The sequence below is a fragment of the Hibiscus syriacus genome, unplaced genomic scaffold (assembly GCF_006381635.1).
Source record: "Hibiscus syriacus cultivar Baekdansim isolate YM2019G1 unplaced genomic scaffold, ASM638163v2 tig00110418_pilon, whole genome shotgun sequence".
In the NCBI taxonomy this organism is placed as follows: domain Eukaryota; kingdom Viridiplantae; phylum Streptophyta; class Magnoliopsida; order Malvales; family Malvaceae; genus Hibiscus; species Hibiscus syriacus.
In genome coordinates this window covers 2,656,065-2,668,243 of record NW_024062730.1, presented here as the reverse complement: position 1 = coordinate 2,668,243, position 12,179 = coordinate 2,656,065, and positions in this window count along the sequence as shown.

Sequence of the window (12,179 nt, the reverse complement as noted above, 5' to 3'; positions counted from 1 at the left end):
TGATTTTATTTATTTATTTATTTATTTTACCCTCATCCGCAAAAAGTTTAATGAATTAGCCCAATGATATAAAAAAATTATTCAAAGATTTATGACATTTATTACAGTGATTTAGAATTTATCATGGTGAATTCTAATAAAATTATTTTTTATTCGAATTTTTATTCTGATGTAATAAAATGTAATAAAAAATTATATTTTATTAAAACTCGTGACCTCGACTTGATGAGTTTCATGAACACTGTAAAAAATATTGTAGATCCTAAAATAAACTTTTATTTACCTTATTTTCACCAATAATTTACCGTTTGTCCTATTGGTCCAACAAATCCAGTGAAATTTGCTTGGTAGCCCACTCTGGTCGGACCGCTAATTACTTGGTTTACTCTGTAGTCTGTAGGACGTGAATATTTTATTCTTATTATTTAATATAATTTATGTTTAACTGCAGTAAACAATTGCTATTAATATATTTCTTAACAATTGATTTATTGAAGGTTACAGCCAGCTTACACTGAAGTTGAGAAGACCGAGTTGGTCTAAGGCGCCAGATTGAGGTTCTGGTTCGAGAGGGTTTGGTGTCAAATCCCACTGTCAATAAAATAAACTTTTATTTACCTTTTTCCTATGTTTGGATTGTAAAGGAAAGGGAAAGGGAAAGCGAGGTAAGCGCAAGTAAGATTCTATTTCTTTTGTTTGGATAAATTTTTGCGAGGGAAAGGAAAGAAATTTAGATGTCTCTTATTTTGCTTGAAATCCACAATTTTAAATTATTCTAGTTTATGAGTAAGACTAGTGTTTTTGCTCAATATGAATAAAACTTATAACAGAGTCAAGTGACTTTTTGTGTGGAGATTATGAGAAAGATGAAATTTTTATAAAGTTGGATGTAATTGATTCAACGATGTATGTACACGGGTTCTTACTCAAACATCACTAATAGCATTGTTGGAGATTATTTTATTCCTCAAAGGAGTTTGCGGCAAGGTAATCATCTCGGTCCTTATTTATTCCTTATCTGTAATGAAGGACTATCTTCTTTATTCTGACAAGTTGCAGATTCGGGAAGCCTAAAGGGTTTCAAGGTGAATATATAGCCATTTTCTATTATTCATCTTTTATTTGTGGATGGTTGCTTGATATTGAGGGAAGCTATGACAAAAGTTGCGTGTGATTTAAAAGATTTCTTCAGTTTGTATGACATAATTCAAACCAAATGATAAATTTTGATAAATCAGACATATTTGGGCCTCCCAACTTTAGTATGTGAGAATAAAAGACGACCGCTTGTGCATTTAAAAGAATGATTTTTTGCTTGTATTCACACGTGGAGCATATAGACTCTATCTCAATGGGGTAAGGAGGCCTTTATTAAGTCGTTACAAGTTATTCTCCTATTGGTTATGAATTGTTTATTTTTCTTGAAAAGCTTATATGTGGAAATCGAAATGGATAACGGCAAAAATCGGAGTGCAAATGAAGAATGCGTTGGTGTTCATGAGAGACCCTTAATAAGCTCAAGGGCGATGGCATATGGGGTTTTGTCATCTTGCAAAGTTCAGTGTAGTTCTCCTAACAAGAGAAGGGTGGGGACCTATTATGAACCCTAAATCTCTAATAAATAGACTTTTTTGAGTGAAGTACTACCCTTCTTCAAATTTCCTTAGTGCAAAATTAGGGAACACCCTTCGTATCTATAGCGGAGTATATAGAGCATGAAAAGGTCTCCTAAAAAAGGGCTTATGATGGAATTTGGGCAATGGCATTGTCATCTCAATATGAAACGATTTTTGACTTCCAATGTCATTATCTACTTGAAGAGATGGACTTAAACAGGGGTGGTCGTCCCCCTACAAATTCGTCATTCTTATTTGTTTTCGTTTTTCTAAAATTTTATAAGTTAAGTTCGTCTCTTAAAATTTTATAAATCAAAATTTGTCTCCTCCCGACATAAAATATTGTATTCATTCTTGACTACTTGTGTTTTTCCCAAAAGTAGAGGGCTAGAAAGGGTGTCTGGTTTAATATGACAAAGGTGGAAGGGTTCATTAATTTGTTTTTTAAGAATTTAATTATTTATAAGTTACTGCTAATCCATTAAAGTTGAGATGGCGGAGTTGGTATATGGTGCCAGATTTAGGTTCTGGTCTGAAAGGGCGTCTGTTCAAATCCCACTCTCAAAAAAATTTTGTTCTTGGATTATTTTCATAAGCAACCCCCAAGCAAGTGTCAAATTTTAGAATTGGTCCTTAATACTTCAAATTATTCTACTTAAATCCTTAATCGTATGTTTGGATTGTAAACGAACAAGGGAACGAACAAGGGAAAGCAAAGTGAAAATAAGATTTTTTTATACTGAAAAAATCCATGGTGATTTGAAATCATTAGATGCAATCTTGGTCTTTCTAAGATAATCGATGAAATATTATTACTAGAGATAATTTTACATACTATGAACTAAATGGTTATTATAGTGTTTTTAAATGACTAAGAAAACCTTTAATTTATTTTGACAAACTTCATCCTTAAACATTTATCTATTTGTTCAATTATGAAAAAAACAAAGGGTTAATGAATAAATTAGTGACCATATTATGTGTAGATGTTAACATTTCTCACTATAATTTATTCTACTTCATTTTTTTATCATGTATTAATTTGTTTCTCAATAATTTAATTATAAACAAATTACAACCACTACTTATCAAAGTTGAGATGGCCGAGTTGGTCTAAGTCGCCAGATTAAGGTTCTGGTTCCGAAAGGTCGTTGGTTTATAAATCCCACTCCCAACAAAATTATTTTATGATTAATTTCACAAGCATCCCCAAGCAATTGTCTAATATAAAAATTGGTCCCAAAAATCTCCAATTATTCGACTTAAATTCTTAATCCTATGTCTGGATTGTAAAAGAAAAGGGAAAGCAAATAAGATTCTATTTCTTTCGTTTGAATATTTTTTTATGTAAGACAGAGGAAGTAAAGAAAATTAAATATTTCTTAATATTTTTGAATTCCACAGTTTAAAATTTTTCTAATTTGAGGGAAAGTAGACAAGCAATTTTTTTTTTTAAAAAAAATAGTGAAACTATTATTATATTTCTACTTATTATTTGTTTGGATTAATTTATTTTATTATCATATTTGAAATTAATTAATATATTTCACATAACATTAGTTTTCTTGATGGTCTATTGATTTTTTTTTGTAGAGGTTCTCTTGATTCTATCCATTTGGTGTAAAGTACTCTAGAGTAATTGTAATGTCCCAAATCCTAGATTAGGAATTTTGGGTTAACCCCAGAGGGCCTTAGATTAAATCTATTATCTTGTGAAAAGAGCTTGTCCCCAAGTTAGGTTTGGATTGGGCTTGGTTTGAGCCCAATAGAAGTTAAAAGGAACATTTTTAATCTTGATGTAAAGGAAGAAGAACTAGGAGAGCAATTATCTCATAAACTCTTGGAAAGGCTGATTTTTTTAAAAATGTTGGTGAGGTCACGTTGCGTGCTCTCTTTTTCTTCATATTTATTGTCTTCATCTTTTTCACCCAAAATCCTCATCTTCTTTCTTAGTAACTTGAGCAAACGTGGAAGCTTTATTGGTCATTACTCCTAATATGTGTTTGCAAAGATAAGAGTTGTAATCTTCATCTTTAGAGCTTTGGTTCAACCCCTCAAGCACAAGTTTTGGTTATGGTAACCAAATATGGGTTTTAGTGAGGGTTTAGAAACCCATATGTATTTAGCCCATATTTAAGAGATTTAATGCCTTAGGAAGAGTTTTTAATCTCTTTCCAAACTCCCAAACAAGTTAGTAATTCTTGTGGTTCATCCTTGTCTAGTGAGAGAAGTGAGAGAAGTGAGAGAAGTGAGAGAAGTGAGAGAAGTGAGAGAAGTGAGAGAAAGCTCCAAGAGCAAGGGGAAGGAGAAAATATCTCTTGGTTGTGCCTTGTACACTTCCAATAGCTTAGGACTCAAGGTAACACACATATAACTCATCTCTACAACTTGTAGGTCACTAGGTGTGAGTTGTTAGCTTGTACGGGTTATGAATCATATAAGCATATTCATGGTAGATTTCAGTATTTGATGTTTTTTAACTTGTTTATTGGTCTAACATGACCCCTTTCATCTTACATAAAAATTAAATAACACTTGAGAACATTAGTAGGGCTTTTAGGAGAATTGGGAAGCCATTTTCGTTCCAAACAAGGCATTTTTGGGTTTGAGTATCGGTACTGGAAGAACAAAAATGATATTGTTCATCAGATAGACTAAAATAAAAGGATTTTAGGCTAGTTGTATTAATGCTCATTCATCGAGTATCTATACTACTGGTTAGGTATTCACTTTGTAAATTCTAGTAGCAAATTTTTGTACCAGTACTCAAGCACCAATACTGAGAGATAGAGTATCCATACTCTCAGTAGGGGTATCGATATTGAGTTAATTTTCAAAACTTCGAAGCAAATTTTGGTATCAATACTCAGGATAGTATCGATACTACCCAAATCCCTCATATTCCAGTAGCCATTTTTAGTATCGGTACCAAGGGTGGGTATTGATACTAAATGATAGTATCGGTATCAACGTATAGTTTTAGGTAAGAAACTTGATAATTAAGGGGTTAGACTTGAGGGGTCGAATAATACCATAACATTACCTAAACCAAACTACAAGTGAAAGCAGTAATAAACACAATTACAACTATAAACAATATCATCTAACTAGCCTTTGTATGATGCTCGAGAAATAACCAAGACACTTGAGTTACTTTAGCAGTTGGCGATCGTCTTACTTATTAGAAGTATCTGAATATGCTCTAGCTAGTGCCAAGGCACTTCAGTTGCCAAACGGGAGCTAAAGCCCCATGACTATACGGAGTAAGTTGGTCGGGTGTATATTTTCGATGCAGTTTCGGATGCCTACCATGATGTAGAACCCTTAGCCACACCATGATTCCTACATCATCTTTGCAAGTCAACGTCCTTATGTATTCGTATCTATGCCACTACCATACACATGTAGTGAATGCACATAGTACAATACAATTATTACTGTGGCACTAGGCTCGTAAGCTCATCGTTCGGAATATGTTTCTATGCCTACAACTTTGACAGATAATATTTTAAATTATAGGTTTATTTCTTTTTGATTAAATTGTGATGATTATAAGTTAGCATCTGTTTATATTTTTTCTTGATCATTGATATTACAAACACTCTCTGCAGACGCAGTTGCTTGAACTCAATATCTCAAGGGATAACAACACTCCCTTTAACCAATGAAATATGATATTTAATATGATTTAATAATAAAAAATAAACATTTAAATTATATTTAATTTATTGCTTGATTAATGTGTTTATTTTAAAAAATCAAAGTATGTGTTTAACATTTATTTTGTTATATATTCTCACTAAAGTATTGATGATTTCAACAAATTCTCTCTGGTTTAGATTACAGGTTCAGTATCAATTAAGAGTAAAAATTTCCCCTTCCCCACTCTTTCACTATGAATTGTTCAAAAAGAAAAATAGTCACTATTTTTCTTTATAAAAGTTACATGTCATTTAAATGTATAAGGATGATCTTCTAGAAAAAAAAACCAATCAAATAACTTAGTCTTCTAAAATGTTTACATATTAATTGGATGCTTAAGGGTTAGAAGAAATTCCGCACCAACATTTTAATGAGAATAGTTTAGTGATATATATATTTTGATTTTTTATATGATTTAAATATATTTTATTAATATTTATTTATACTTTTTAAAAATTTAATAAATATATCTTTCAAATATTTTATAAATTTAGCTTTGATGTTAAATTATGGATTCATCTTGATAAGTAGTAGAATCTAATGGAGAAAAGATTGTTGTTTTCTTGGATTCTAATGCCAAAGACATGAGTGGTTTTAAGTGGGGTGTGCAGTTGGTGAGACAATAGATTGTTTGGTGTTATTATATTAAAAATCCCAATTAATTATTTTTTTAATAATAATCTCATTAGCATATTTGTTAGAAAAATACCCCCAAAGTGCACATATAATATTACCTCATGTTCCACGAGACGCGCATATAGTCCTCACTTTCTACACGGCACGAGAAACGGGTCGAACTTTTCAGATGATAAAATTTAATATTGGTATTTAATGCCACACGTTTAACGTAAAGCGAGGTTCCCGAGAAATTGAATCGTCCCGAGAAATTTATCACGAGTTGTATCCAAGGTAACTCGCATTTTTTGAAGAGCGAGGCATCTGTTTTCCAACACAAATGACATGTGTTGATAGGCATGTTCGGGTATTTAATCTAAAATTTTTGGTAACTTATAAGATTAAAGATGCAATATTCGAATTTTTCTTTCACTGAGGCCAATATGAAGACATACAAGATTGCAAGCAGGTTAAAAATCGTGTTGAAAATGGTTCCAAAGTTTATTTTGTGCATGAAGGAAATGCTAAAATGGTTTCGTAGGCATATTCGAGGGTTTTTTCTTGTAGTTTATCTGAAAAATTGCATAATTTTTAAGAGTACAAGTGTAGTAATGTAAATATCACGTTAAAAATAGTTCTAAAGCTTGTTTTTCATATGAAGAATATGCTAACAAACTAATCGAGATTAGGGCATGATCGATTAGAACATTTGTTCTTTGAGTGTCCAGGATTCCTACAAATACCATAAAGTTTTGGCTGTCATGTTCTTTCTCGATGGTTGACCAGATCTTCTTTTGTAGTAAATCCTCGTTAAGCGTGGATGACCCTCTTTTTTTGGCATTATAGTGAAAAATATGAACTTATTGTAGGTTCATCATCAACCACATATAGATCCCTTTTGTTTTCAATTAGAGGAAACTCGCACCGATACACATTGAATATAGTTTCCAGTAAGTATACGCGATTAATGAACTGTACATAGTCAATCCATACAGAAGAACAAGCGGTAATGACATGCTGACACAAATATTTGAACGTTTAGAATACTCTGCAGTCGCATGCTCTATCACGTAGATTGACGACGTATGCGTTCTGTTGTATGCCTTCAAATGGCCTTGAATATTCAGAAACGCGAAATTGATTTTGTTCACGAGAGACGCATGTCACACTTATCGTGTTTGAGTGCTGCAAAAAGGTTTACAATTTTCTATGGAGTTTTAGGTGGATTTGTGACCATATGCAATCCACTCATATGCTTTCATTTCTAAGGTTGCGAACATAGTTTCCAAATGATAATATGTCACTTTGACAACGGAAGTGATAGACAAATGTCACACTCCCTTAAGTGATGAGTTGGTTGCCTCAGTCAAGTTTTTTGTCATGTGACCATATCATTTGTCCCTATAAATAATCAAAGCCATTTCTCTCTTTGGATTTTAGCAAGGTAGTTGTAGCCTTCTCGATTCTTATGTCTTAGTTCTTCAAACAACTTGTTAACCTCGCATGAAGAATGTGAGTGCACTAATTGAAAATGCAAAAATTAATTATAAATAATAAATGACAAGATATATGAATCTAAATAAATTGAAAGACATACCCATTCGAAGCACCATTACGCGTTCATCTTCGTTCCTAAATTTATGCAAATAATTTATGACAATATGGCGTAAACAATACAAGTGATAAATATAGGGAGGCTACCAAGATGGTCCCATACGCTCAATTACGTATCGGATCCCTACACTTCTGTTAGATATAAGACATATCCCAGCAGGACGCTCTTGCAAAACATGTAATATAACATATATGTACAAGTGCTTAAAGAAGAATTCCCAAGAGTCTATATCTTCTTTTTTTTACTATTGTGAATGAGATGGGAATTGTTTTCCTATTACTGTCATGTTCTACTACCAACAATATTATTTGTGTGTATCTTCCATACAACCAAGTGCCGTCAATCTAAACCATCGGTTTACAATGCTGAAATGCATTAATAGACTGTGGAAATGTCCAAAATAATCTGTTAAATTAGCACATACCTTGTATGACACAGTCATTTTTGTACGCCAACACATTTTTCAGTTTGATGACCGTGCCCTGTATATATTCCTTCATGAGTTTTAACTATGGTTGTAACTCATTGTATGATTCTTCTCATTGGCCATACACTTTTTATTGAGCATGATACCTAGCGTACCATTGTTTATGGTAGTTAACAGTGTAGTCATAATGAGATATGATTACAACAATACAACTGGAAACCGTCATAAATTTGTGTTGACAAGTGATATGAAGGCATCACAAAGCTTGTGAACATCTAAGTTTGGATGATCATGAGTTAGCCTGATGGCAATGCATGTATGAGGTTGTTCGTATTTTATTAGCCTTTATAGGTTGGTCAACCTCTTCAAGCGTCATACACAAACCCTTAAATTACATCCATTGGACTTGTGGATGCATTCAACCATGTACTTGTCCGCATATATTTTTTCACAATTGACGTAACCTAGCGGCGTATATTATAGTTCTTAATTATAGCCACAATGAGTTCTTTTGTTCTAAATGTCATTCTAACATAGAGCTCACCATCACCATGCTCATTTTATTGATCAAAACTGCGAGAATTCTAGAAAATTCAGAGTGTTTAAAGGTTCATCTAAAATGTTGTGAAGTGGGATGATACCTGGTAATAAGAAACAAGAGGCATGACATGTGGAATGTCATCATCATTCGCTCCCTCTGGCATGTCAAGGTCTTCTAGTTTTTCATTAAAGGGGCTCACCTCGTCACCATATGGGCCGATCTCCTTTAATGGTTCTTCGTCAGAAGTATCCCCATCAAACTAGAATAGTTAAGAATTATCGACTATGGGGTTAACATGAGTAGCACATGTACATTGATCACGAGATTGCTTATGAGATCACTCACAAACTGTACTACGAAGATCGAAGTTGACAACACAAGCACAAGAATATCTCCCCATAGTTGTTGTCAAATCTTCGAATGGGTTAAAAACTTCATGTTTTTGCAACCTCATTTCCTATTGAGAAGATGATACACCCACGCCACTACTGTATAAATTGTACGTTCTAGGTTGCAGATTCAAATAAAAGTCCAAGCTAGCGACACAAGAACGCCTTGGCATCGAAGAAGATGATTCAACAACATCATTTCCCCAAGTAGTAACACTCAATAAGTTCATGTCCTTACATAAATTAGTTGTCGGACTATGGACATTAGGATCGAAGTCAAAATCAACCTGTCTCCAATTTGGGACAGTAGTAGCATCATTATTATATGAGAATTCTGCATACAACTCAAGTGGCCCTCTTAATGAATATTGCATGTGGCAATTGATCATCAAGTCCACATCACCATTATCGTTAAAGTCATATTGAATACATTAGTGGTTCTAACGACGTCGATAGTCGATACTTCAACATGCTCAATTTTTTCCCACGACCATGTGGAATAGTATTATTGACTTCTTTCAGCAACTTGTTATGAGGTTATCGTCACAGTATGTGTGGACTGAAAGACGATGCCAAGCGATTTATCACGCATCATTCTGCCATCATAGTATACCAAAGCAGTAACAGTTCCTCTCCTTGACATACTTTGAAAATATATATGATCATACAAGGAGAATACCAAAATATGCACAAAATGACAATGCTTGCAAACTATGTAATAACCAAGAAGCGTCAAATAAACTTACAAGTGAGATTGAGCCTGCCGATCAGTTCCCTTCTTTCCTTAACCTTATGTGTGTAGTTTGTTTCTTCACCACTATTTGCTTGAAATACGAATTGGAATATAAGTCTCTTTTTTAGTAGAATAGCTTGTTAAAGAGATGTGGAAGGGACGAGTGACCTGTAGATAATATTCATGATGTGGAAGAAACCTCACGTTTTGCAAAGTACGAGTTCCAGATATTCCTGACGTGGGAGCAGTTGATTTGATTTGGTGATTTGACGTGTATCTCGTGTTACTCACAGCGCGTTTTGCGCAACAAGAATTTTACTCGAATTGATCTAATTAGTAATCAGTATAATGGATAATGCTTCTAAAGATTAACGCAATCTTCCAAATCTCGTACTCCTAAACTAAGGAAGTAAAACACGTTTATGTTACTCTCTTCATCTAGAATTTTGTTCAAAGATGTACACAATTACTCTATTTAACCACTCCTTAAAGTAATTCACTCCCTAAAATTTTCATACAGCTCAAGTGGTAATCCTAATGAATATTGCATGTGGCAATCGATCATTATCTCCGCATCACCATTATCCTCAATGTTGCATATTGAGTACGTTAGTGGTTTTAACGACGTCGATATTCGATACTTCAATGTGCTCAGTTTTTCCCATGACCATGTGGAATAACATTTTTGACTTCTTTTATCAACTTCTTATGACTTAATTTCTTTGGCAAGTGTAATCACCATTTTTACCTTGACAGTAGCCATCTCCACGTTGCAGCTCCAGCAAGCCCGAAACAACTATCATTTCACCACAACAGTATTCCAGCAACTTCCACCAACAACAGTTGGTCAACCACGTTTCATCAGCTCTCCATCAACTTCCACTGAACCAGTTGTCCCTCCACACGAGCCAACAGCAGCCACCCGCTGGTTCTCTCTCTCGCCAGCAATGCAAGGTTCCAGATCAAACCATCACAAAAGGACAAGGAAAAAATAGATTTTTTGTTGATCTTTTTTGTAACATTTTGGGTTATAAAACCCAAAGAAAAATTGTAACATGAGTAGGCTACCCGATTCTTTCTTTTTCTAGAGAAAGATTGAAAAAAAAACCCCACCATTTTCGAAATATAATACAAGAAAAAGAAAGTATTTCAAGGTAACATTTTGGTATATTTTCCAGTTTTTTCCCTCTTTTTTGAACCAATGTAGATAAATAGAAAAGATAACAAGAGGAATGCCGTTTACCTTCGTTGGTGGTCTCGTTGTCGAGGTTGGCCACCGTTATAGGCCTAAGAGCTCTCGGTCGACGTTGTTTTGGACCCCTTTCGGGGATTTCTAGTTAAGTAATAAAGGGGGAGTAGTTTATGGTTTTAGCACTGGTCATCTCGTTTGGTTAGAGAAAGGAAGAGTGCGTCGTGGTCGTCGGTGGTCAACGTGCACGAACCGGTGAGGGGCTTTGGGTCACCCTTGGCCGCAACACGTTGGGAGAGTTGAGAGGAAGATAAGTTTAGTTTTTTAGGTTTAGTTTTCTTTTAAAATCTGAAATAGTAAAGTATACATTAGAGGCTTAGTTTTTAGGTTTTGGGTAAATTATTCTTAGTTCCTCTTAGTTTACCCGTATTTTTACATTTTAATCACTAGTTTTAGGGGTAAATCACGCTAAAATACATGTACTTTTAGCGTGTATTAACATTTAAGTCACTAGTTAGTGGGTTAATCACCTATAAGTCTTTATAGTTTAGGTATTGTTTTATAGTTTAGTCACCCATTTTTTTATTTATTTTATTTCGATTTTTGCATATTCTAATTTCTATTTTATTTTATTTTAGTCATTAGTTAATTTTGCTATTATTTTATTTATGAATATGATTATATAATTTTAAGTTTCTTTATTTTGGTCATTATTTAATTGTCCTTTTATTTTATTATTGTCCTTTATTTTTTCAATACTTTAAATATAGTACTTTATTTATTTATTTATTATTTATGTTTTATTCACTAATATTTATATGAAATACAATATAATAATTTCATAATTGAATTAAATAATAATATTTATTTATTTTTAAATACTCATAAATGGCAGTCTTAAAATAACTAGATGTCCTATTCTAGTATTTTAAAAATAATATCATGCTTATAAAATATATATATTTGCTTTAATTTTATATAAATTATTTTAATCATGTTTTTATTTATTTATTTATTTATTTATTTTAAATATTAAGAAATGGGTTGTCTTAAAGAAATTAGAAGTCATTTTCTGATATTTTTAAATAAATAAATATCCTACTTTTATAAATTATATATAATTTATTTTTTTTAATTTTTTTAGAAAAATATTTTATTAATATTTATTAATTTTTTATATTAAGAAATGGGCTCTCTTAAAGCAACTAGAAGTCTTTTTCTGATATTTCTAAGTAAATAAATATCTTATTTATAAAAATATAAATATATATTTATAAAAATTAATATATTTTCTTGGAATTATACTAATAAATTTGAAATCACAGGATTATGAATTAAATATATTTTTGAAT